Source organism: Scyliorhinus torazame, chromosome 2 (genome assembly GCF_047496885.1).
Source record: "Scyliorhinus torazame isolate Kashiwa2021f chromosome 2, sScyTor2.1, whole genome shotgun sequence".
In the NCBI taxonomy this organism is placed as follows: Eukaryota; Metazoa; Chordata; class Chondrichthyes; order Carcharhiniformes; family Scyliorhinidae; genus Scyliorhinus; species Scyliorhinus torazame.
Genome location: NC_092708.1, coordinates 73,318,823 through 73,344,189, shown reverse-complemented (window position 1 = coordinate 73,344,189; position 25,367 = coordinate 73,318,823). Strand labels below are relative to the sequence as shown.

The 25,367-nt window shown below is 48.8% G+C and overlaps 1 protein-coding gene across 8 annotated transcripts in view; it reads right to left on the bottom strand.

The window, feature by feature from the left end:
- LOC140388492 (nck-associated protein 5-like) overlaps nucleotides 1–25,367 on the bottom strand; it is a 1,019,364-nt gene that overhangs the window by 195,208 nt on the left and 798,789 nt on the right. The window lies entirely within an intron of this gene.

Sequence of the window (25,367 nt, the reverse complement as noted above, 5' to 3'; positions counted from 1 at the left end):
TGACAACCCTGAACGTTGGCACTGCAGTACGGGGGATGGGGGACGACACACCATACACATACACATCTGCAGGTGGATCTTCCAGATTCGGTGTCCTGGAGGGCATCTATCTTTCAGCCTCAGAATGTCCCTGGAGATCCATCTTCATTTTCAGGAGGCCCACCTTCTTTCTTCAGTAGCGGGACAGTGATGTTGAACGTCTTTTCAATACAGTGCCCAGATAGGACAGCGGACTATGAGCTATCGGGCCAGCCGCACTGCGGAATATGGCGCAAAGCACCTGCTTGCATAATTAATGAGGCTGGGGCCGGAAATTGGGTGTGTTTTTCCGCCAGCCTCCGCATCAGGAAACATTCCATGTTCCCATCCCCACCAAAGGTCTTAGCCCCCAGATTAAAGAATTCTGCCCAAAGTCTCATAGTATCAAGGTGGGCCTTATAACCAGCCCGCCTCGGCATCTGACAGGCCTCACTCCAGTTAGCATCCACACCCCACAATGAAAATCCAAAAATCTGGGGCACTTTCTCTCAAGTCAGGTTTGGGGAGTTGCGACTAATTCAGCTCCTGACTCAGGAACAAAAATTCAGCCCTAAGATTCTACAATGCACTGAATGGTTGTTGTGTTCTTTGGTTCTATAGTTATGGTGCCAGCTTTGTATTATTCTAAATAGGGCAAGTGACATGTTGTTCGCTATTCTACAGTGTCAGAAAGCTGGTGCAGTAGTTGAAGTTATGAAAGAGCTACCTTTCTTGTTGGCCCTTTACTCATGCCAAAGAGGATCAATGAGGCTCCCTGGAATTATTAAAATGATCAGAAAAAAATAACGGTTTGAAAAGATGGCTCCACACAGATTGCAGTTATATCATGGTTAATATGAACCAAATGTTATAAAGTTATCTCCCCATGTTAACAATTTCAAACTATAACTGAATTGCACTTTGTAGTTTGACATGAAATTAAAGTCACATCTCTTCAATACAGTAGCTGCAATATATATATTTTTATAAACTATCTATTAAAAATGCCATTTCTGGATACACATATATTTACAAATGTCTAAAGGTTGTGACGTTAGGGAATGTTTTGTCCCGTTTTCCTCTTCCTCACTAATCCAGATGGGAATACAGCTACCTTGAAATGCCAGATTCCAACTGTACACCTGATTAAAGTATTTAATATAGAGTGGACATGCATCGGGTGAGTGTAGCAAGTTCAGTACATGTCCATTGTCTGAAGGTGGCTGGCTACATTCGGGAGTTTCAGTGTTCACTGGCTGCATTCGGGATTTTCTGCTCTGCTGACTGAATTTTGAAGTTAAATAGCAGGGGAGACATTGCACCAGCTCATGATTTGAATGACCTTATGTTTTCTTACTCACAAGAATTACCTGTGTCAATGCCAGCTGTTTGACCATGGGTGCTACCAATACATTGTTCTGACGATACATACTTCACACCTCTTGGCCAGAATTTTATGTCAGTTAATCAGGTGCGCACCTGGCCCGACAGCACGTGAAATCACACAAGACGACATTGGGTATGCCCCGATGTCACCGTGCACTTGCTCGATATTCCGCTAGGCGAGGGCCAGTCTGAAGCATGCTCGCCGATAGTTAAGCAGGCTATTAAACCCATTACGGAGGCATTTGAAAGGGATTTTACCTGTCCACCCACTTTTAAGGTTTGCAGACAGGCCAATTGGTCAGGCGGCCATAATATTTTCACGAGAACCTCGATCCAGGGTAGGATGAAATGTCTGAGGTGAAATATAATTTTAAAAAGATGTCTGGGGACTGCGGTTCTTTGAGCTCTGCTGTCAGGTACTTGAATGTGTTACAAAGAATCAGTTTGCTGCAGTTTTGCAGCTAATTTAATTTGTACAGCTCTGCAGCTCTCAGGGAGCTCGTTAGAAGCACCTGCCCGCACCCTCACTTTTCTTGGCACCCGGACTCTAACCCACTCCCCCCGTCCTTCCCTGCCTGTCCCACCGCCAGTGCTGAGCCTTTCTGAGCCTATTAATTGGCAGCCAGCGTGAAATCGCGGTCAGGGTCCAATCATTGCCATAAGCACATTTTGTGTCTCCTTTTGGGCTCACTGATTGTACACACCGAAGAGTGCAAAATTCAAACCTTTTTATCCCTGCAGATATGGCAGAAGAATCTTTTGTAAGGCATTACAATGGTTCTCATCCAGCACCCATTACTGTGAGATATCATGTCACGTACAACCACAGCTCCATCCACCGTATGGGATTTAGAAACCATTTTGAGAGCACGATTTAGGATAATGCACAAAGGAGAAGGAGTGTTTGGCGGTGGTCCAGGATAAGCACCTGACTAAAGGATAATGTTATTTTCATCAACTCGTGTCAACAGTGCGCTAATATCAGGGAACGTTAAGCTTTAAGGTGTGCTCTGAGCCTCCAGCCCATCAACAGTTCAGCCGGTGCCTCACGGGTCATAACATGTGGTGTGGTCTGGTAGCTGAACAAAAAATGCACCAGTCTCATCTCCACGAAGCCCGTGGCCTATTTCCTCATACCTTTCTTGAAAGTCTGTACTGCTCATTCAACCAGACCATTTGAGGCAGCGTGGTTTGGGGCTGTCCGGATGTGCTTCAGCCGGTTTGTCTTCATGAAGCATGCAAACTCGTCACTCGTGAATGGGATACTCATTTCCATGACTAATACAGTCTGTGGAATCCATGGGCACCGTCTCTAAAGTTTCGACTGTATACTGTGCCCGTTTGCTTCAGTATCGCTGCTGGTGAAATTTCTTCACCACAAAGACAAAAGCCAGCCCTTCTTTCTCAATCTGGACATAGTTGCGTTCCAACGTGGTCAAAGTCCGCAATGCACAGGCTGTCAGTCTTTTCTGTCCATCGTCCATGCAATGGGATAACATCGCACCTATTCCTTATGGAGAGGCATCACAAGTGACCAAGAGGGGCTTTGAGGGAACGTAATGGGTCATCAAACCCGATGATGCCAACTGCCGCTTCACCCTGGTGAAGGCTTCTTCTTGTGGCGTTCTCCATGCCTATTCTTCATTTTTGTTCAATAGTGCATGCTGTGGTGTGTGGATAGTCGCAAGGTTAGGCATAAACTTCCCGTAATAATTCATGAGTCCTAAGAATGGTTGCAATATGGTTGCGTTCTGTGGCGTGGGGGCTTGTTTGATTGCTCGCACCTTCTCCTCTACAGGGTGCATGCCGTCTCAGTCAACATGGTACCCTAAGTATGTGACCTTTTTGGTGTGGAAAACGCATTTTCCTCTCTTAAGGTGGAGGTCTGCCTCGGAAAGCTGGTGGAGAACTTCCTCCAAGTTTCGCAGGTGCTCCTTTTCGGTGGCTCTAGTGACCAAGACATCATCCAAGTAGACCACCACTCGCAATAGTCCTTGGAGGATATTCTCTATGACTCTCTGGAAAATAGTGCAATCCAATGACAATCCGAATGGCAAATTGTGTATTTATAGAGGCCTCTGTGGGTATTAATGGTCACAAATTGTCTGGAGCACACGTCTAACTCCAATTGGAGGTATGCATGACTCATATCGGGTTTAGTCAACTTTGCAAAGAGGTCCTCTATTACCGGCATTGGGTATCTGCCCAAATGAGAGGCCTTGTTTACTGTTAGCTTGTAATACCCACACAGGCGGACGGTTTTGTCTAGTTTCAGTACTGGGACCACAGGCGCTGCCCAATCGGAAAATTGTACTGGCCCAGTATAATCCCCCAGTGCCCATCTGAAAATGTGCTGCTAGTCCAAACAGAACCTCTGTAGCTAATCATGGCCAAACAGGCTCGGGCTGTTGCCCCGTAGTATTATCAAGGGCAACCTGATGGACTGCTGTCCGTAGGCAAGTGGGGTCATTGTTTTACCTGCGATGGTTAGTAGTTCCCCCATGTATGTTCCCAGCATCGTCTCGGTGTTCCTTAAGGTCAAATGTTGGATTCCTGTCTTGATATTTTTGAATGTCTGCTCTTCTATCACTGAAACTGTAGCCTCCATGTGCAGCTCCATTTCTAGTGGGTGGCCATTCACCTACACAATAATTTTGATGGGGGCAACCCATGGTGTAGTGATGCAATTCAACAGCATGCACTCTTCTTTGTCGGGTTGCTCCAGGTGGAGGGCCTTGGCTCTAGGAGGGCATGTGCGGCGAACCGGGTGATGCACTTGTATACTGACCCGGCATTGCCAGTTCCTGCTGTTTCTCCGGCCACAGGTGCCGCACCTCTGCAAATCTTCCTCCAGTGATTCAGGGGCGATGTCTTGCCCAGCTGCAGTGGCCCTTGACCAATGGGTCTGGCTCCGACAGTTTTCAGGCAAGGGCAGGGTCCGGAGGTCCTGTGCTAGGGGATGGCGATCATTTCAATGGGGACATCCTATGCTATTCAACATCATCCCTTCTCCGCGCTCTCCCGTGAGAGGGAGATCTCAATGGCCCTTTTTAAATCCAATGGCAGTTCAGTCAACATGTTCCGCAGGGTCACCATGTTGTTTATGCCACATACAAGGCAGTCTCATAGCATCTCGGGTAGGGATGGCCCATAGTCACAGTGTTCCATCAGCTTGGGTATTCGTGCCAGAGACTCATTATCAGACTTCCCCGGGATTCTCTCAGCCATATTAAATCGGTATCTTGGGGCAATAACCGATGGCTTGGGGTCATAGTGGTTTGTCACGAGTGCCACCAATGGTGAAAAGAATCACCTCCTGGGAATATTTCTCAGTAATAGGAATCATCCTGAAGAAATAACGCATACGCTCTGTGTACTGAGCCCAGTCTTCCACACTCGCATTGTGTCTACTAAAAAGCAGCGTTTTTGAAACAGTGAAAGCCTTGCTCCTTTGTGATGAGAAGCAGCATTCGTCCGAAAGGCCTGCAGCGCCATCTGTAATTCCTTTTTATCCTCATCGCCAATATCGTAGTCAATGTGAAGTCCCAAAAAGGGGAGCCAAAAGTAGTTTATTTCCTACTCAGATAGGAAATACAGCAAATAAGCAACAGTCCAAGTCCCAGCTGGGACCATCTTGAGATTCCGGCTCCTTCCTGGGCCGGATTTTATCTCGGAGAATTAACATGTTGGGCCTCTGTCCCTCAGCAGGGGAGCTCATACTCCACAAGCCCCAAGGGGACATCAATTGGGTCATCCCCATGAGTCTCGCAGCAGTAATAACAACACCTATATTGCAAATGTAGAATTCATGATCTTTATTAGCACTCTGCTCAAAAATAAAATAAAATATCTCACCAAAATGTAACTTGTTTCATTAAACTATCAATCTCTGAAATCTAGCACATGAACTCAATGTCGTGTTTGAAAGAAGTATGACTTAACATTACCAAAATGAAGCAAATTTGATTGGAGCCAACTGTAATGCCAATTCACCTCACTATGAGATGGTAGTGTAGTGGTAATATCACTGGACCAGTAATCTTGAGGCCCAGGCTAATGCTCTGGGGACATGGGCTCAAATCCTAGCATGGCAGTTGGTGAAATTTAAATTCAATTAATAACATTTGGAACTGAAAGCTAGCCTCAGTAATGGTGACCATGGATCTATCATTGTAATGAAAGCCCATCACTCGGAAAGGAAATTTACTGTCCTTTTCCGGTCTGGCCTACATGTGGCGTGCAGATATATTGCAATGGGGCTGACTCTAACCTTCCCACCTAGCATGCCATTCAATTCAAGGGCAATTAGGGATGGGCAATAAGTGCTGGTCTTACCAGTGATGCCCACATCACATGCAAAAATACAAAAAAGAAATCTTTAACACTAATGCCACTACAGCACAACGAAGCCGGTTATGTTTGTCCCAATATAAGTCAAATGTGTGAAGTGCAAGTGGAGCCCAATTCTGGGGTAAAGGGACTCAACACAATTTTACCTTTGCTTTTGCACCAAAAATATGTGGGTGCAAAACAGTGAAACTTCAGCTTTGCTATATGTTAGCAAAGTTCAGCAAATGCTGTTAGCATATTTATGCCTCGATTTATGCCTCGTTTTATTTATGCTTAAGGAGTTTCCTCTGCTTGATGCATTTTGTGAACACTTTCAAAGAAATTTAGATCTTTCATGCTTGGTAATATTCTTTGATCCTTTGATCTTAACCCAGCCTTGATCACTGCATTGAGTTTCTGGAATGTGGCGTGGATTCATTGATCATCGTCTGCAGTTCTATCTTCAGTGTTACAGTACTTCAGTCGCGCACAGCTCACTCATATTATTTCCTTATTTTTCCATTACAAAGGGGAAATCAAGGTACTTTTAGGTTGAAAATCTCTACAATTGTCGGAATGAAAATTGACAAGCCATGCGTTACTGTATAACTGAAATTATTAATTCATCATGCACCGATCTGTAAATTCCTTATAATGGAACACAGCAGGCAAGAATATTCTGTCAATGGCAATGTGGATAGTAGCATTTTTAGTGGCAGCAATAGCAAAACGTTTCAATTCATTCAGCCAATAAAACTGGGCCAAGAGCAAGTTTAAAACTTTGCCCATTCCCTGATCACTGGCATTTGTGGTATTATCATACATGAAGGTAATATAAGGGTTAATAAAGTGGATACAGACAGCCACTAGAGGGAGGTATCCTAGAAGTATATACTGAATGACGCAGAGCCTTGTGGGACAGAAGGTTGGAGTAGATGGTAAGAGCAGGAGCTGGCTAGGAGGACTGAAGATAGAGAGAGAGCAAGAGAGTAGTTAACGAGTTAGTGAATTAGATGTTAGATGAGTATAGTTTGTGTGTGTTCAATCAACTGTTTGTTTCTTAGGGATAAGTGTTGAATCCAATTGTAGTGTTAAATAAATAGTTTTGTTAGTTTAAAAGGCTCGTTGTTTTCTGATCAACACTATACATCAAAGCCATCTGGATAGAGCAAGACAGAGAACAACACAGCATTAGACTAAGCCAAAAGAGTAAGCCAGACAATAAAGGTATCGACATTGTTATCGATTTATAATCTGATTTTACCGATTTTTGTACATTTATGCCAGTTGAATCAAGCCTGCTCAAAAGGCGGAGACATCTCCAGCTCCCCTTGAATGAGGATGATGATGCTCCTCATTGTCTTTGTTTTTCTCCCCCACAGGACAAACATCAGCAGCTGCAGCCATTAGCCCACGGGAACCAATGTTAAAAATGAATCACTTCATTTTTTGCTTTTTACCCTGATGGTTATTGTGTCAGGTCAAGCAGCTCTGACCACAATAGCTCTTGTTTCAGATCACCACCATCTTTGTTATCCTTTCTTTGGCAGGCCAGTAGCCCACTGAGTCCTCTCATCCTAGTTTTATCTCTGCCCACAGAGAATGCATCACTCCATGTACAGTGCAGCTCAGTTCAGCAACTTAACATAGCGAATACCGAATCTGTACACTTCCACTTTATGGCTTTGGTTGCTAGTATGCGAATGTCTAACGTGTCTCTTGTGATACACCACAGTTAAAGAGAAATAAGAAATAAACATCCTGATCAGTGGTGAAGGATTCCCTTCGTCTTATGATGAACATTGGCTCTGCATCAGGGTCTGAATTTTATGCTGCTCGCCAGTGATCAGCAGTCTGCCACAGAAGTGCGGGGATCACTGACCATTCCCCCTCGCCTTTTTTTTTAATAAACATTTTATGGAGGTATTTTTGGTACAGTAACAACAACAAAATAAACAATATACATGAAACCATAAACATAGTGCAAAAGCAATTTACCTCTCGTACAGGTCCCACCCTTACTGACCCTCTACTCTAATCGAAACTACTCCCCCCTGGTCTGCTGACAATTATTTTCCCGCAAAGAAATCAACGAACGGTTGCCACCTCCGGGTGAACCCCAATAGTGACCCTCTCAAGGCGAACTTGATTTTCCCCTAACAGAGAAAGCTAGCCATGTTTGATAGTCAGGTCTCCGACCTCGGGGGCTCCGAGTCCCTCCATGCTAACAGGGCTACTAGGGAAGCAAAGGCCAGAACGTCTGCCTCTTTCTCCTCCTGGATTCCCGGGTCTTCTGACACCCTGAAAATCTCCACCTCTGGACTCAGCGCCACCCTTGTTTTTAACACCATGGACATGATGTCCGCAAACCCCTGCCAAAATTCCCTAAAGCTTTGGACATGTCCAAAACATGTGGACATGGTTCGCCGGTCCTCCCGCACATTTTGCGCACCTGTCCTTCACCCCAAAGAATCTGCTCATCCGGGCCACTGTCATGTGAACCCAGTGAACAACCTTAAATTGTATCAGGCTGAGCCTGGCACATGTTGTGGACGTGTTGACTCTACTCAACGCGTCTGCCCATAGACCATCCTCTATCTCACCTCCCAGCTCCTCCTCACACTTGCACTTCAGCTCCTCGTCTATGTCTCTTCTGACCCCATAAGCTCCTTATAAATGTCAGAGACGCCCCCTTCTCCTACCCACCCTCTGGAAACTACCCTGTCACCCCTCGCCTTTTGAGGACACTGGTAATGCATCTTGCGGGCAACAAACTGCCACCCATTGGGAAGCCCACCAACTGCAGTGAGTCTAATCGGTCAAGCAAAGCCACCCATTTAAAGGAATCTTGGCAGGGGTCAATGGCAGCTGCAGCAACATTGGTGCACTGGAGGGCGAGGGTAAAGGTAAAAATAGTCAACTTTGAATTCCCTACACTAATTGGAGTAGCAGCAGCAGCAGGTGAAAGCTTGTTCTTAAATGTTGATGACCCTTGTGCTATTCAGGACCCTCGTTGGGGACAAAAGAACATTTGAATACACCTTTAGAGAATTTAGGAAAAGCGTTGTCTCTCAATGTTGAAAGGCCAAATGTTAAAATACGGATTACCATTTCCCGACAGTGCCAGCCTGTGTTTTGAGGAAACTTGAATCTTTGAGCTCCCCTTGAATGAGGATGATGATGCCCCTCATTTTGCCTGTTTTTCTCCCCCACAGGACAAACATCAGCAGCTGCAGCCATTAGCCCACGGGAACCAATGTTAATCACTGAAGAGGAGGAGGAGACCTCAGAGGGTGCAGCATCACATCCTTGCTCCGCACCTAGCACCAGTGCAGATATGCACACCTAAGTGAGCACTTTGGTCCTAAGTGAGCACTTTGGTTCTTAGGGATCCACACAGTGGTGAGCACATAATATTCGCAAGACAAGCTGTCCGAGACGGACATGGAGCAGAACACCGGCACTCGGAGAAGTGCTGGAGCCGATCAAGGTGCTGATGATAAGCCTCAGGTCTCGTCCATCATGCGGCAGATGTTGGTCGTGCAGCACAAGGTGGATATGGCAGAGATTCCAGAGGGGTTGCATGCACTGGCACAGACTGTGGAAGACTCCATCTAGGCCATGAGTGAGGTAATGAACCCATTCTTCAAAATGCAGGAGTTCCTCCAATGGAAGACTTGCGGCTGTCATGTGGACAGCTAAACCCAGTAGCTCACTGATGAGATACTGCGATCTGACCTGCACTCCATGGTTTTGTCGCTGAACTCTGGTGTCCAGAGTCAGAACATGGAGTCATATTCAGGACATGGTTTCTTTCAGAAAAGCATGGAGGGCAAAATGGATTTTGTAGCGGTGGATAAGCAGCTGCTGACAACATTAGGGCACCGCTCAGGGTGCTTCTTGTGGGGGCATCCTCGACTCTGCCTCTTTGCCATTGCAACAGGTGCCTACGAGTGTTGCAGTGATAGATGAGCCTCGTACCACTATGCAAGAGACTCTCACCGTGCCAGTGCCCACATGGTCTTGGCCAAGCAGAGGACTGACTCATCGCAGGCAAAGGGACAGAAGGGTCAGCAGCCTCTCTCCAGCACGGCTAGAGGCAGCAAGCGACCACCACGTTGTACTACCTACTTAAACTAAAAAGGCATGTTATTCACACATGGTTCATATGGGTAATTTTTGTATTTGATAGTTATGAAGCATGTCGATTAATTTTGTAATTAAATTGTTATTTTTGCTTGATTCCCTGGTTACATTTGTGCAGTATCTGTGTGAGGTGTTATGGTTTGCAATTGGAGTGACTGGATGCTGTTAAGATAGTTTGTGTTCATATGGATCCCCCAGCTTTGTAATATTTGGTGACCCTACATTGCCCTTTACAGATGTGGCCCCGTTGCTCATGAGTGGAAGATAACAGGAAAAGGTGACATTGCCCAAGATGGCGCTGTGGAGCTGGAGACACATTGCTATTGCAATCTTTGCAGTGCGAGAGAATCCCATGTCTCCCGGACATCCAGACATCCCAGGCTTTTGTTTTGTTCTTTTATTTTACATGATGTGAGCGCCACTGGCCAGGCCCATCCCCAGATGTATCATAGAAGTGGTGATGGGAAGCCTTTTTGAACTGCTGCAGTCCCTTCAGGAACTGCCACAGTGCTGTTAGACAGGGAGTTCCAGGATTTTGATCCAGCTACAGTGAAGGAATGATGATATATTTGTTATGTTTTTATGTCGTAATCTGTAGTGACTTCAATAGAGTGTTTGTGCGGGCTTTAGTTCTCGCCTTAGATTTGTATGCGCAATATCTCCTGAATAAGCCTTGCATTGTGTTTTGAAGAAACCCACGGGAGTGACACCTCCATATTTTTTCTCTTTGTGGTGATTTAAGAATATAAGAGAGAAAACAGGTGACGACGATTGAGGCACTAAAACTGTTGAAGACAAAAGTGAAAACAACCGACGAGAGCGAGTGGGAAGATTCTCGGGATCCGATTCAAATGTCAATTGAGGGGAAAACCGCCGATGCAGAAAGGTTTGTAAAAAAAATGGAAGTATAACCATGAGTAAGTTAGAACCAAGTTTTTCTATAAAACCTGCTTACCGTTAGAAGTGGTTAGACTCTACACTGCAGGGACTGCGCACGCGGCAAAGTAAAGGTGCTGCAAGAACAGGGATTTGTTTGTCCGATTTCATAGTATCATAGAATTTACAGTGCAGAAGGAGGCCATTTGGCCCATCAAGTCTGCACAGCCCTTGGAAAGAGCACCCTACTTAAGCCCACACCTCCACCCTATCCCCGTAACCCCACCTAAGCTTTTTGGACACTAAGGCCAATTTAACATGGCCAATTCACCTAACCTGCACATCTTTGGACTGTGGGAGGAAACCGGAGCACCCGGAGGAAACCCACGCACACACGGGCAGAAAGTGCAAACTCCACATAGACAGTCGCCCGAGGCCGGAATTGAACCCGGGACCCTGGAGCTGTGAGGCAGCAGTGCTAACCACTGTGCCACCGTTCACTACTCGAATAAAGCAACCGATAATCCAGGAAACAAAAAAATATATATTTTGCACTGTGGATTAGGAGACCTCTTGCTTCCTGCTGCTTAAAAATACGGAAGGGAGGAAGGATGAAGAAAGTATAGGCCCTGGGAGCCGGTATCCAAAATGGCGAGTAAATGTGACGCATGGATGCACTTGATGAGACTGAGAGACTTAGAACTCGTAAGAAGAGAGATTTCAACATTATCTCATAGCTAATTAAATACAGGAGAGCATAAATGCTGCAATATTTCTCAGTTAAGTCTGGCGTAAAACCTAAATGCTACCGCAAAACCCTTAGTCCATCCAGAAAAGCCAGGAGCTAAAACCTGCAATGAATGAATAAAGAGTCTAGAAGGGCATTTCTCATCACAAGACTTTTGATTCCACTGCTGTAGTCAGGAAGAAGGTGAAAGCATCTTACAATTCATGGCGACCTTAAGAAGGTTAGCAAAATACTGTGAGTTTGGTGCAACATTAGACGTCATCCTTCATGAAAGGTAGGTATGTGGACTCCTCAAAAAAGCTATTCGAAGAAAGATGCTGACTGAAATCACCTTAACTCTTCAATCAGAAGTAGAAATTGCCACATCAGTGGAGCTAGCACCAAAAAATAGTTTCTTAAATAGAAGCTGGAGGGGCGAAGATCTATAAGCTGGAGACCGCCAAAAACAAATCTGTAAGAGGACAACCATGCCATCGAAGTTGGATACTCAGCGGGAGAATGGTGGAGTAGAGAAAATAAATGCTAGAACTGTGGCAAAAAGGGCCTTTTTGCCAAAGCATGCTGGACACGGCAAACTTCAACAACACCCAAGCTGTGTAAAAAGAAAAAAAACACGTCAGATTAATAGTTGCGTCTACAAGATGATAGACGAGGTTTAATACACCTTAGGACACAATGTACCTGAACAACTTCAAGAGCTGGGGCGGGATTCTCCGACCCCCTGCAGAGCTGCCGAATTCTCCGGCCCCGCAAAAATCCGTCGACGTGAATCGCGTTGCCCGCCTCGGAGAATAGCGAGGGCCGGGGCGACACAATGTGCCCTGGGGACACCAGAATTCTCTGGGCCGGATGGGCCGAAGTCCTGCCGACGTGACCACCCTCGACCAGTCTCGGCCCTGCAATCTCGGGACCGCTACAACGACCGTACGGATCAACGGGCACGAGACGACCTGCCTCTTCGATTCTGGGAGCACGGAGAGTTTCATACACCCAGCTACGGTTAGGCACTGCTCCCTCCCGGTGCTCCCCGTGACCCAGAAAATCTCCCTGGCCTCCGGATACCATTACGTGCAGATCAGGGGGTACTGCGTCGCGACCCTCTCAGTACAGGGCGTAGAATACAGTAACTTCAGACTCTACGTCCTCCCCCATCTCTGCGCTGCCCTGTTACTGGGTCTCGATTTCCAGTGCCACCTCCAGAGCCTCACCCTAAAGTTCAGCGGACCCCTGCTCCCCCTCACCGTCTGTGGCCTCACGACCCTCAAGGTCGATCCACCCTCGCTCTTCGCGAATCTCACCCCGGACTGTAAACCCGTCGCCATGAGGAGCAGATGGTACAGTGCCCAGGACAGGATCTTTATCAGGTCGGAGGTCCAACGAACTCTGCGGGAGGGGGTCATTGGGGCCAGTAATAGCCCCTGGAGAGCTCAAGTGGTGGTCGTTAAAACTGGGGAGAAGCACCGGATGGTCATCGACTACAGTCAGACGATCAACCGGTACACGCAGCTCGATGCATACCTCCTTCCCCGCATATCTGACATGGTCAACCAGATTGCGCAGTATCGAGTCTTCTCCACCGTTGACTTGAAATCCGCGTACCACCAGCTCCCCATCCGCCTGGAGGACCGCCAATACACTGCATTCGAAGCAGATGGCCGCCTCTACCATTTCCTTAGGGTTCCCTTCCGCGTCACTAATGGGGTCTCGGTCTTCCAGCGAGAGATGGACCGAATGGTTGACCAGTACGGTCTGCGGGCCATGTTCCCGTATCTGGATAACGTCACCATCTGCGGCCACAACCAGCAGGACCACGACGCGAATCTCCAGAAATTTCTCCACACCGCTAAACTCCTTAACCTCACCTATAATAAGGAGAAATGCGTTTTCCGCACAACCCGCTTAGCCATCCTTGGCTACGTTGTGGAAAATGGAGTCCGAGGGCCCGACCCCGACCGCATGCGCCCCCTCCTGGAACTTCCCCTCCCCCACTGCCCCAAGGCCCTGAAGCGATGCCTGGGATCATTCTCATATTGCGTCCAGTGGGTCCCTAATTATGCGGACAAGGCCCACCCACTCATCAAGTCCACCATTTTCCCCCTGACGGCTGAGGGCCGCCGGGCTTTCAACCACATCAAGGCGGACATTGCCAAAGCCACGATGAACGCAGTCGACGGGTCCCTCCCATTTCAGATGGAGAGCGACGCATCGGACGTGGCTCTGGCCGCTACCCTCAACCAAGCGGGCAGAGCCATGGCTTTCTCCTCCCGTACCCTCCATGCCTCCGAAATTCAGCACTCCTCTGTCGAAAAGGAAGCCCAAGCCATTGTGGAAGCTGTGCGACATTGGAGGCATTACCTGGCCGGCAGGCGATTCACTCTCCTGACTGACCAACGGTCGGTTGCCGTCATGTTTAGTAACACACAGCGGGGCAAGATTACGAACGACAAGATCTTGAGGTGGAGGATCGAACTCTCCACCTATAACTATGAGATCTTGTATCGTCCTGGGAAGCTCAATGAGCCCCCAGATGCCCTGTCCCGTGGTACATTTGCCAGCGCACAAGTAGACCGACTTCGGGCCCTCCACAATGACCTCTGTCACCCGGTTCTTCCACTTTGTCAAGGCCCGCAACCTGCCTTACTCCATCGATGAGGTCAGGACCGTGACCAGGGACTGCCAGGTTTGGATTGGATTGGATTGGATTGGAATGGATTGGATTGGAATGGATTGGATTTGTTTATTGTCACGTGTACCGAGGTACAGTGAAAAGTATTTTTCTGCGAGCAGTTCAACAGATCATTAAACATATGGGAAGAAAAGGGAAGAAAAGAAAATACATAATAGGGCAACACAACATGTACAATGTAACTACATAAGCACTGGCATCGGATTAAGCATACAGGGTGTAGTGTTAATGAGGTCAGTCCATAAGAGGGTCGTTTAGGAGTCTGGTGACAGTGGGGAAGAAGCTGTTTTTGAGTCTGTTCGTGCGTGTTCTCAGAAGTCTGCGCAGAGTGTAAACCGCACTTCTACCGGCCAGAGAGAGCGTACCTGGTGAAGGCCTCCCGCCCCTTTGAGCACCTCAGCATCCATTCAAAGGGCTCCTCCCCTCCACTGACTGCAATGTGTACTTCTTCAACATCACTGATGAGTACTCCCGTTTCGCCATTCCATGCCCTGACATGACGTCTGCCACTGTCATCAAGGCCCTGCACAGTCTCTTCACCTTGTTCGGTTTCCCCACTTACATCCACAGTGATCGGGGCTCCTCGTTCATGAGTGATGAGCTGCGTCATTTCCTGCTCAGCAAATGCATCGCCTCGAGCAGGACTACCAGCTACAACCCCCGGGGAAGCGGACGGTCTGGAAGGCCATCCTGCTGGCCCTTCGGTCTAGGCGTCTCCCAGTCTCCCGCTGGCAGGAGGTCCTCCTCGATGCGCTCCACTCCATCCGGTCGCTCCTGTGCACTGCTACCAATGAGACCCCTCATGAACGTGTGTTTGCCTTCCCAAGGATGTCCACCTCCGGGGTCTCGCTCCCAACCTGGCTGACAGTTCCTGGGAACGTCCTCCTCTGGAAGCATGCGAAGACCCATAAGTCAGACCCCCTCGTCGAAAAAGTCCTCCTCCTCCATGCAAACCCACAGTACGCCTACGTGGCACACCATGACGGGCGGCAGGACACTGTCTCCCTCCGGGACCTGGCACCCACTGGTTTCCCATCCACCATCACCACCGCCCCCGACCTGTTACCGTCTCTCCCCCCCCCCCCCTCCCCCTCCGATGGCGACCATCGCCACCCCTGCCCCTGCGGCGTTTCGCCTCCCACCAGCGACTATCACCACCACCCCGGAGTCGCAGGTACTCACATCGGCGCCCACACCACAGCCGCGGCTGAGGCGATCGAGGCGGAAGGTCAAAGCCCCCAACAGACTCGACCTGTAACTTTGCTTCACCCACGCTGGACTCTTTTTTTAAACAGGGGGTGAACCACTGAACATACATTCATGTATTATGGTACACTGCATTGTACTACAGTTATTACGGTAAATCTCAGCCTGCTGGCTCCACCCAGCAGGCTCTATATAAAGGTGTACGCTCTCCTGCACTGCTCCCATTCTTGGGTCCAGCTACAGGAGTTACAGGAGGCTTTACATCTAGCACAATAGTGCCACAAAAATTCACCATTCGTCTTGTGGTCATTGATGGTATATCACCCTTGGCGGCCGTTTCCTGGGGCGGCCCGGCCTAGATGGGCCAGGCTGCGGCTCGGGCGACTGGGATGGCGAGCTGCCAGCCTGCCCTGCCCGTTGCCCACCAGATGCACCTGGGACGGAAGGGGGGTGGGAGGGGGGGTCCGAGATGTCGCAGTGTTCCGAGACCTCCCCTACAGGGGGACCCGGAACTGGCCGCAGCACCTCCTCCTCCCTCGGGGTGCCCGATGGCCCCCGGGCCTCTACATGGGTCGGGGATGCGAACGGACCGAGCAACCGACGCCCCCCCGACACATGGCGCTGCCAGTCCTGGAGGCCCTGGTATCAACAAGAGTCTGCAAGTTTGCAGCCATGGAGCTCAGGGAGTTGGCCATCCCTGTCTGTGTCTGGGCGACGCCGGCCAGCACCTGGGCAATGGCGCCGATGCCCTCAGCGATGGCCTTCTGAGACTGGGCCACGGCTTGCAGAAACTGGGCCACTGCCTGCTGGGACTGCGCCATGGCCTGCAGAGACTGGGCCACGGCATTGAGCGCCTCTGCGATCTGCAGCTGGCTCTGGCTCATGGCTTCCTGTGAGAGGGCAGCCATGTCCTGGGCCACGGACGCCACCCGCATGCAGTGCCCCAGGCCTTGCATACTGCAACCCATGTCTGACACCATCGCACCCATTGCCTCCACCGCGGACGCCACCCGTGCGGTGTCGGCCTGGGTGGCTGGCACGCATGACCGGCACCACTCCCTGCTCCTGCACGCGGGTGGACTCCTCCACCTGCGTCTTCAGCTGTTGGAAGCCGGCCGTCATCCCCTTCGATCATCCCTTGGTCCGTGACTGCATCGGGTCCATGGGTGGGTGTAGTAACTCCAGGAACCCGGGACCCGTCTGGGCGGCAGATGGTTGCCTGCACCGGGCTGCCCTCCGACCATCCGGCCCCTTGGCTGCTCCTGCCTCCACCTGCTGTACCGGGACGGCTGTGTTGTGCACACCAGTTAGTGTCCCAGATGCCTCATCGCTAAAGTGCCCAACCGAGCTGTGTGTCTCTGCGATGGTGGAGGGTGTAGGAGATAGCAGTGGCGTAATAGCGTGCTCCTCATCCGACCCGAAGTCCAGGGTCCCCTGAAGTGGTGATTCTTGTCCATCCGTCCACTGTGTGTGGGTGTCCTGGGCGTGGGGGTCCTGGGCGTGGGGAATCCTCTGCATCTTCAGGGCTAGGTTGTTGGCGGCGGGCTTGGCGCATACGCGAGATCGCCAGTGTGTACTGCAGTCGTCCGAGTGCATGCGCAGAGGGGTTCTTCTCCGCGCCGACCATGACGGACTGTTACGGCGGCTGGCGCAGAGGGAAAGAGTGGCCCCATGGCACAGGCCCGCCCAAGGATCGGTGGGTAGCGATCGAGGGCCAGGCCACAGTGGGGGTCCCCCTCCGCGGCCAGATCCCCCCGCGCCCCCCTGAGGAATCTGCAGGCCGCCCGCAGAGCCAGGTCCCACCGGTACAGACCTGGTTTGATTTACGCCCGAAACCGGCCGAAAACAGGTGGCCACTCGGCCCATCGCGGAGCAGAGAACCGCCGGGGGTGGCCACTGCCAACGGCCCCCAACCAGCGCGACGCGATTCCCGCCCACGCTGAAAAAACGCCGCCAGAGAATCCGGCAGCCGGCGTCGGGGCGGGGCCCACGCCGCCCCCTGGCGATTCTCCGGCCCGGCAGGGGGTCGGAGAATCCCGCCCGAGATATCTCATTGGTACAAGGCGACCAACAAAGAACTTGATGGTAACCAAGTCAAAATGGAAGTGGATGCGGGAGTGGCTATATCATTGATACCAGAGACTATCTATAACCAGAAGTGAAAGCATCTGCAATTGAAACCATCAAATGTTATCCTACGGATGTGCACAGAAGCGGTCTATGGTAAAAATGGAAGTAAGTGGACAATGGAGTTGCCTCTCCACGTTGTCCGATGGAGCATTCCTGCTTTTTTCGGTAAAGCATAGTTGGGAAAAATCAAAGTCAACTAAGGAGTGGTGAATCCACTGTTTGAATCAAAGAATTACCTACAATAACTTCTAAAACAGTATAAAAAGGTGTTTGAAAACTCATTGGGCTCAACGATTGGAGTTGACGTTCAACTCAAAATTCAGCGAAACAATACGCCAAATTGTCTCAAAGTCAGAACCGGAACATTTGTCATCAGGCCCAAATTCAAAGAAGAATTAGAAAGACGCCCGAACAGGAGTCATTGAAACAGTTATGACAAGTGATTGGGCTACCCCAATAGTCCCTGTACTTAAAGGAGTTGGCTCAGTAAGGATATGTGAAGATTTAAGACAGCAAAAAATACGGTATTGTGCACAGATCACTATTCATTGCTGCTGATTGAAGACTTATTTGCTGGACTGTCTGGAAGTCAGAAATTCAGTAAAATCTTTCTATCATAGAGGTATTTACGAATGAATGTGGCTGCAAAATCAAAACCGTTACTCAATATTGTGACGCACAAAGGTTTGTTCCATTACAGGAGACTTCCATCTGAGATCATATCTGTACCTGCTCTATTTCAGAGGTCCATGGACCAAATTCTGAGTGGGCTAAATGGTGTGCAATGTTGTCTAGATGACATCCTTATCACCGGCTCAAGTGAATAAGAGCACTTAAAATGCTTGGAAGTTGCACTGGAACGTCTACAAAACCATAATCTCAGAGTTCAAAAGGAAAAGTGAGACTTTTTCCAAAACATCCACAAACTACTTGATAAAGATGGCTTGCACAAAAGAACGAAAAAGATGATAGAAATCGTAGAAGCACCACGTTCACAAAATGTGATGCAACGGAGGTCGTTTCGGAGATTGATAAAGCTATTGCGGTAAATTCATTTCTAATTTATCAACGCTATTGAAGCTTTCAACTTTGTTCTGTGCCAAACAGGTATGGCACTGGACAAAAAAATGTGAAAGTGCGTACAAAGAAGTAAAAGAAGCCAGAGCTATTGGTTCACTACAATCCCAAGCGGAGGTTACAGCTTGCTTGCGATGCACCACCCTAAGTGTTTGACGCAGTTATCTCTCACATAGTGCCCTCAGGAGAGGAATGGCCGAAAGCATTTGTTTCATGAACTCTTACTAGCGCAGAAGCAAATAACGCTCAGCTGGGAAAAGAGGCGTTGAGTATTATATTTGGAGTAAGAAGGTTTTATCACTGCCTTTATGGACCTCATTTTACACTCTTGACAGATCACTGACCCTTGATGACAATCTTTAAGGGGTTTAAGGATATTCCTTCTTCAGCAGCTAGTCGGTTACAGCGATTATCTTTGATACTATCGGCACACACCTATGATATTCAATATTGTATCATGTGAGAGTACCTTTAAGAAATGGGTGTTTAAGAAATGTACCTTTAAGAAACGGGTGTTTATCAGTGATGTCAGAGTGTGGGTGGAGCTGGGCTGTCTGTCAGCTTTTTACTTTCGTTTTAGGCTGTTTGCTGCAGGGTGTTTTATAGTTTCGTTTTCAGTGTTAGAGCTGAAGCCAGACAAAGCAGGTATACTGTTGATCTCTCTGCCATGAAAAGACTATCTCTTGATCATTTGGTGAATTCAGAATTATAAATGTTCCCAGTAGTGAATGTAAACCTGATGTGCTTCTGTTAAAAGGTGTTTCTTTTGTCTTCAGGATGTTGTTTGGGAAGGTATTAAGGATTACTTAGTGTTGTATTCTTTGGAGGTTGTATTTGAATTAATGGTTGCTGAGATGTTCACTGTATGTTTTAAAAAAGTTAACTTGAGTTCATAGAATAAACATTGTTTTGCTTTAAAAAATATTTTTCCATTTCTGCTGTACAACACCTGTAGAGTGGGCTGTGTGCTCCCCATACCACAATCTATTAAAAGTTGTGGGTCAGGTGAACTCCATGATACACTTTGGGGTTCTCTAAACCCTGGCCCATAACAATTGTAAATCAAGCAACATGCAAATGCTGATGCTTTGTCAGAATTGCCGTTAGAAACCAAGCAAGAACCTGAATATAATTTCATCAGCGTGCTATATTTCTCACACATGGATAACTGTGACTTCATCTCAATTACAGAGACACACAAGAACTGATTCAAGCGATGGGGAAGGTTAGGAAATGGTCCTAAAAGGAACAATGACAGACATACATCATAAAAACTCAGACTTCAACGATTTGACAGTCCGGAATGGAGTTTTATTATGGGGAATCCAAGTGATTATTCCTCCGTGCTTGCGTAGAAAAATCCTTGACCAACATACATGAAGAATATCCTAGTGTGGCGAAGATTAAAGAACTAGCACACAGTTATTTTTGGTGGCCGGAATGAAATGCTCAAATCAAAGAGAATTTAGGGCAATGTCAGTCCTATGCAAAAATAAGAAACACTCCACCACTACAATATTACATCTGTGAGAATGGCTGAAATGGCCATAGTAGACCTTAAGCAAAGACTACGCTGGTCCAACTGAGAGACACATGTTCCTAGTAATTGTAGATGCACATTATAAATGGCCATAAGTAGCGATTATGAAATCCACAAAGGCTCAACAAACTATCGAGAATTTGGATGAAATATTTGCATGATTTGGTAGACCAGAGCAGTTCGTAAGTGACAATGGAATACTGTTCACTTCCAAGTTGTTCGAAGACTACTTAAAAGAAAATGATATACAGCACATCAAGTGAGCTCTGTACAATTCTTCAACAAATGGATTGGCCGACTGATTTGTACAGTCAACAAAGAACAAAGAACAAAGAAATGTACAGCACAGGAACAGGCCCTTCGGCCCTCCAAGCCCGTGCCGACCATACTGCCCGACTAAACTACAATCTTCTACACTTCCTGGGTCCGTATCCTTCTATTCCCATCCTATTCATATATTTGTCAAGATGCCCCTTGAATGTCCCTATCGTCCCTGCTTCCACTACCTCCTCCGGTAGTGAGTTCCAGGCACCCACTACCCTCTGCGTAAAAAACTTGCCTCGTACATCTACTCTAAACCTTGCCCCTCTCACCTTAAACCTATGCCCCCTAGTAATTGACCCCTCTACCCTGGGGAAAAGCCTCTGTCTATCCACTCTGTCTATGCCCCTCATAATTTTGTATACCTCTATCAGGTCGCCCCTCAACCTCCTTCGTTCCAGTGAGAACAAACCGAGTTTATTCAATCGCTCCTCATAGCTTATGCCCTCCATACCAGGCAACATTCTGGTAAATCTCTTCTGCACCCTCTCTAAAGCCTCCACATCCTTCTGGTAGTGTGGCGACCAGAATTGAACACTATACTCCAAGTGTGGCCTAACTAAGGTTCTATACAGCTGCAACATGACTTGCCAATTCTTATACTCAATGCCCCGGCCAATGAAGGCAAGCATGCCGTATGCCTTCTTGACTACCTTCTCCACCTGTGTTGTCCCTTTCAATGACCTGTGGACCTGTACTCCTAGATCTCTTTGACTTTCAATACTCTTGAGGGTTCTACCATTCACTGTATATTCCCTACCTGCATTAGCCCTTCCAAAATGCATTACCTCACATTTGTCCGGATTAAACTCCATCTGCCATCTCTCCGCCCAAGTCTCCAGACAATCTAAATCCTGCTGTATCCTCAGACAGTCCTCATCGCTATCCGCAATTCCACCAACCTTTGTGTCGTCTGCAAACTTACTAATCAGACCAGTTACATTTTCCTCCAAATCATTTATATGTCACTTAAACACTCAATCAAGGCATCAAAGGACAAAGGTATATTGTTAAGACGAGTAAATAACTTCTTGATAACAATCTGAAATACTACACACGCAATGACAGAGTTCACCAGCAATGCTGCTTTTCAAAAGAAAGCTAAGAATAAAGTTTTACCTTTTGATACCACCTGATACTTCAGAGACAGTCAAATGACAACAACAAGGGGCCTCCGGTGGCGGGTATTTAGGAGTAAGTCGCACATTTGGTGGCTCCCATTCTGGTCGGACGTTTGGACCTTTCCCCCCGATTTTCTACCGGACTTGAATTGCAAAACTGATGACAGAGGCAATTGTGTACTGAATTCCCACATGGAGAGAAGGATTGGAAGTGCTCGTAAAGGCGGAAACAAAAAGACAGAGAAGGCTTGGGCTGAAGCTGCAGCGGGAGACCGCCTGGCGGAGGACTGGACCTCTGGTTTGTCGACCCAGCGGTCAACGGAGCAGCTGATGCAGGTTATTCAGGAAGGCTTTGCTAAGCAGAAACGGGACTGCTTGGACCCGATAAAAGAGTCAACTGAGCGGCTGGAGCGTAGATTGGATGACCAAGATCGGGCATCCAGAAGGTAGAGAAGGCACTGGCCGAGCAGGAGGAACATCAAACTGCGGTGGAGTTGGAGGTGGGGATGCTGAGAGACCAGCAGAAGAAGCTCCTGGAGAAGGTGGAGGCCCTAGAGAATAGGTCCCGCCGGCAGAACATGAGAATCGTTGGGCTCCCGGAGGGGTCCGAAGGAGCGGACGGTGGGGCATACATCGCAGACATGTTTGAGAAGCTGCCGGGGGATGGGACATTCTCCCGGCCCTTGGAGGTGGACAGGGCTCACAGAGCACTCGCGAGGAAGCCGCGAAAGGGAAACCCCCATGTGCAATGGTGGTGAGATTCCACAGGTACTTGGATAAGGAGCACATTTTACAGTGGGCCAAGCAGACATGGAGCTGTAAGTGGGACAACGGTATCCTGTGGGTTTACCAAGACCCGAGTGTGAAGGTGGCCAGGAGAAGAGCAGGCTTCAACCAGATTAGGTCGATCCTTTTTAAGAAAAAGGTGAAGTTTGGACTGTTGTATCCGGCCCGTCTCTGGGTCACACACGAGGGACAGCACTTTTATTTCGAGTCGCCTGAGGACGCGTTGGACTTCGCGAAAAGGAAAGAACTGGTGGTGGACTGAGAACCTTTGAACTTTGCTGCAACGTTCATGTTTTTTTTTTTTAAGTTTCGCGTTTTCCGTTTTGTGGAAGCCGTTTGTAATGCCTTTTGCATTGATTTGGGATCAGCGGTAGAGTTGAGTGAGTTAAGGTTTTCATTTGCAATGTTGGGGGATGGAGGTGTGCTTGTTTAGATCTTGGTATTTTTCTGTCGGGCAATTGTGTGGGGATTGTTTGATGTTGGAGTATGTTTGTATGAGTGGGGGGGACGGGACAATAGGTGGGAGACTATCCGTCGCCATGATGGGGGCCACCAAGCTAGCTGGGCGGGCTAGCTCACGGAAGCGGAGTGGGGGGTGTGCATATGTTCGGTTTATTAAAGGAGTTGGGGGGGAGCCCCCCCAACTAGGCTGATCACCTGGAAAGTTCGAGGGTTAAATGGGCCGGTCAAGAGTGCACGTGTGTTTGCGCATCTTATGGGACAGAAGGCGGACGTGGTAATGTTGCAGGAGCTACTGACCAGATTAGATTGAGGAAAGGCTGGGTCAGTCAGGTCTTTCACTCGGGACTAGACTCAAAGAATAGAGGGATCGCGATCCTGATCAATAAGTGGGTGGTGTTTGAGGGGGTTAGAATAGTCTCAGATGTGGGAGGTCGGTACATTGTGGTCAGTGGGAAACTGGAGGGGGTGCAGGTGGTATTAGTAAATGTGTATGCGCCAAATTGCGATGATGTGAAGTTTATAAAGAGGATGCTGGGGAAGATACCGGACCTGGACTCGCACAAGTTGGTCATGGGAGGGGACTTCAACACAGTTACTGACCTTGGCTTCGACCGGTCAAGCTCGAAAACAGGCAGGGTGCCAGCAATGGCAAAGGAACTACAAGGGTTCATGGAGCAGGTGGTGGTGGGGGGGGGGCTAGAGTGGATCCATGGAGATTTGGGCAGCCGAGGGTGAAGGAGTTCTCCTTCTACTCACACGTGCATAAAGTGTACTCCCGGATCGATTTCTTCATTTTGAGCAGGGCCTTACTGGCAGGGGTGGTGGACACGGGGTGCTCGACGATCACAATCTCAGACCATGCTCTGCACTGGGTTGACTTGCAGGTTAGTAAAGACAGTAACCAGCGCCCGCACTGGAGGTTAGATGTGGGACTTTTGCCTGACAAAGGGTTGTGTGAGCGGCTGAGGAAATGTATTCAGAACTACCTGCAGGTCAACGATACGGGGGAAATTTCAGCAGCGGTGGTCTGGGAAGCACTGATGGCAGTGGTCAGAGGGGAGCTGTTCTCGATACAGGCCCATGGGGAGAAGGTTGGCAGGGCAGAGACGGACCAACTGGTAAAGGAGCTACTACAGATCGATAGGAGGTATGCGGAGACCCCAGAGGCAGGGCTTTTAATGGAACGGCAGAGGCTACAGGCGGAATTCGGCTTGTTAACCACAGGGAGGGCAGTGGAGCAGCTGAGAAAGGTGAGGGGGACGATCTATGAGCATGGAGAGAAGGCCAGCAGAATGCTTGCACAGCAGCTTAGAAAGAGGGAGGCGGACAGGGAAATAGGGAAAGTAAATGACGGAGATGGGAACCTGGTTGGAGATTCAGCAGGGATGAATAAGGCGTTTAGGGATTTCTACAGTAGGCTCTACAGGTCGGAACCCCCTACGGGGCCGGAGGGGATGAGGCACTTCTTGGAGGGGCTGAATTTCCCAAAAGTGGACGGGGAGCTGGTAGAAGGGCTGGGGGCCCCGATCGGGTTGGAAGAGACAGTGGAGGGTCTGAAGGCCATGCAGTCGGGTAAAGCCCCGGGGCCGGATGGGTACCCAGTGGAGTTTTATAATAAGGTTCTCTGGGATATTGGGGCTGGTGTTGATGAGGATGTTCAATGAGGCAAGGAAAAGAGGGGTGCTGCCCCCGACGATGTCACAAGCCACAATTTCGCTGATTCTGAAGCGGGACAACAATCCGAAGCTGTGTGGGTCCCACAGGCTGATATCCCTGTTGAGTGTGGATGCCAAATTGCTGGCCAAAATTTTGTCCTCCAGGATAGAGGATTGTGTTCCGGACGTTATTGTGGAGGCCAGTCGGGGTTTGTTAAGGGTGGCCAATGTAAGAAGGTTGTTAAATGTGATCATGATGCCCCCGGAAGGTAGGGAGGTGGAGGTAGTGATCGCAATGGATGCAGAAAAGGCTTTTGATCGGGTAGAATGGGATTATCTGTGGGAGGTACTGGGACGGTTCGGATTTGGGTGGGGCTTTATTGATTGGGTCAGGTTGCTGTATCAGGCTCCTGTGGCAAGCGTACGGATGAATAGGACAACATCGGAATATCTTAGACTGCACTGGGGGACGAGGCAGGGATCCCCCTCTCTCCACTGTTGTTCGCGCTAGCTATAGAGCCGTTGGCAATTGCACTGAGCCTCAAGGGGCTGGTCTGGGGGGGGTGGGAGCACAGAATCTCGCTCTGTGCAGACGGCCTGCCTCTGTATGTATCGGACCCAATAGTGGGGATGGAAGAAATCATGAGGATTCTAGGGGAATTTGGCCGGTTTTCGGGGTAGAAGCTAAATATGGGGAAAAGTGAGATGTTTGCAGTCCAGGCGAGGGGACAGGAGAGGCGATTGGGGGAGTTGCCGTTTAGATTAGTAGGGGGAAGCTTTAGTTATCTCGGCATTCAAGTGGCACGGGAATGGGACCGACTGCATAAATTAAATCTGGCCCGACTAGTGGACTAAATGAAGGACAATTTTCGGAGATGGG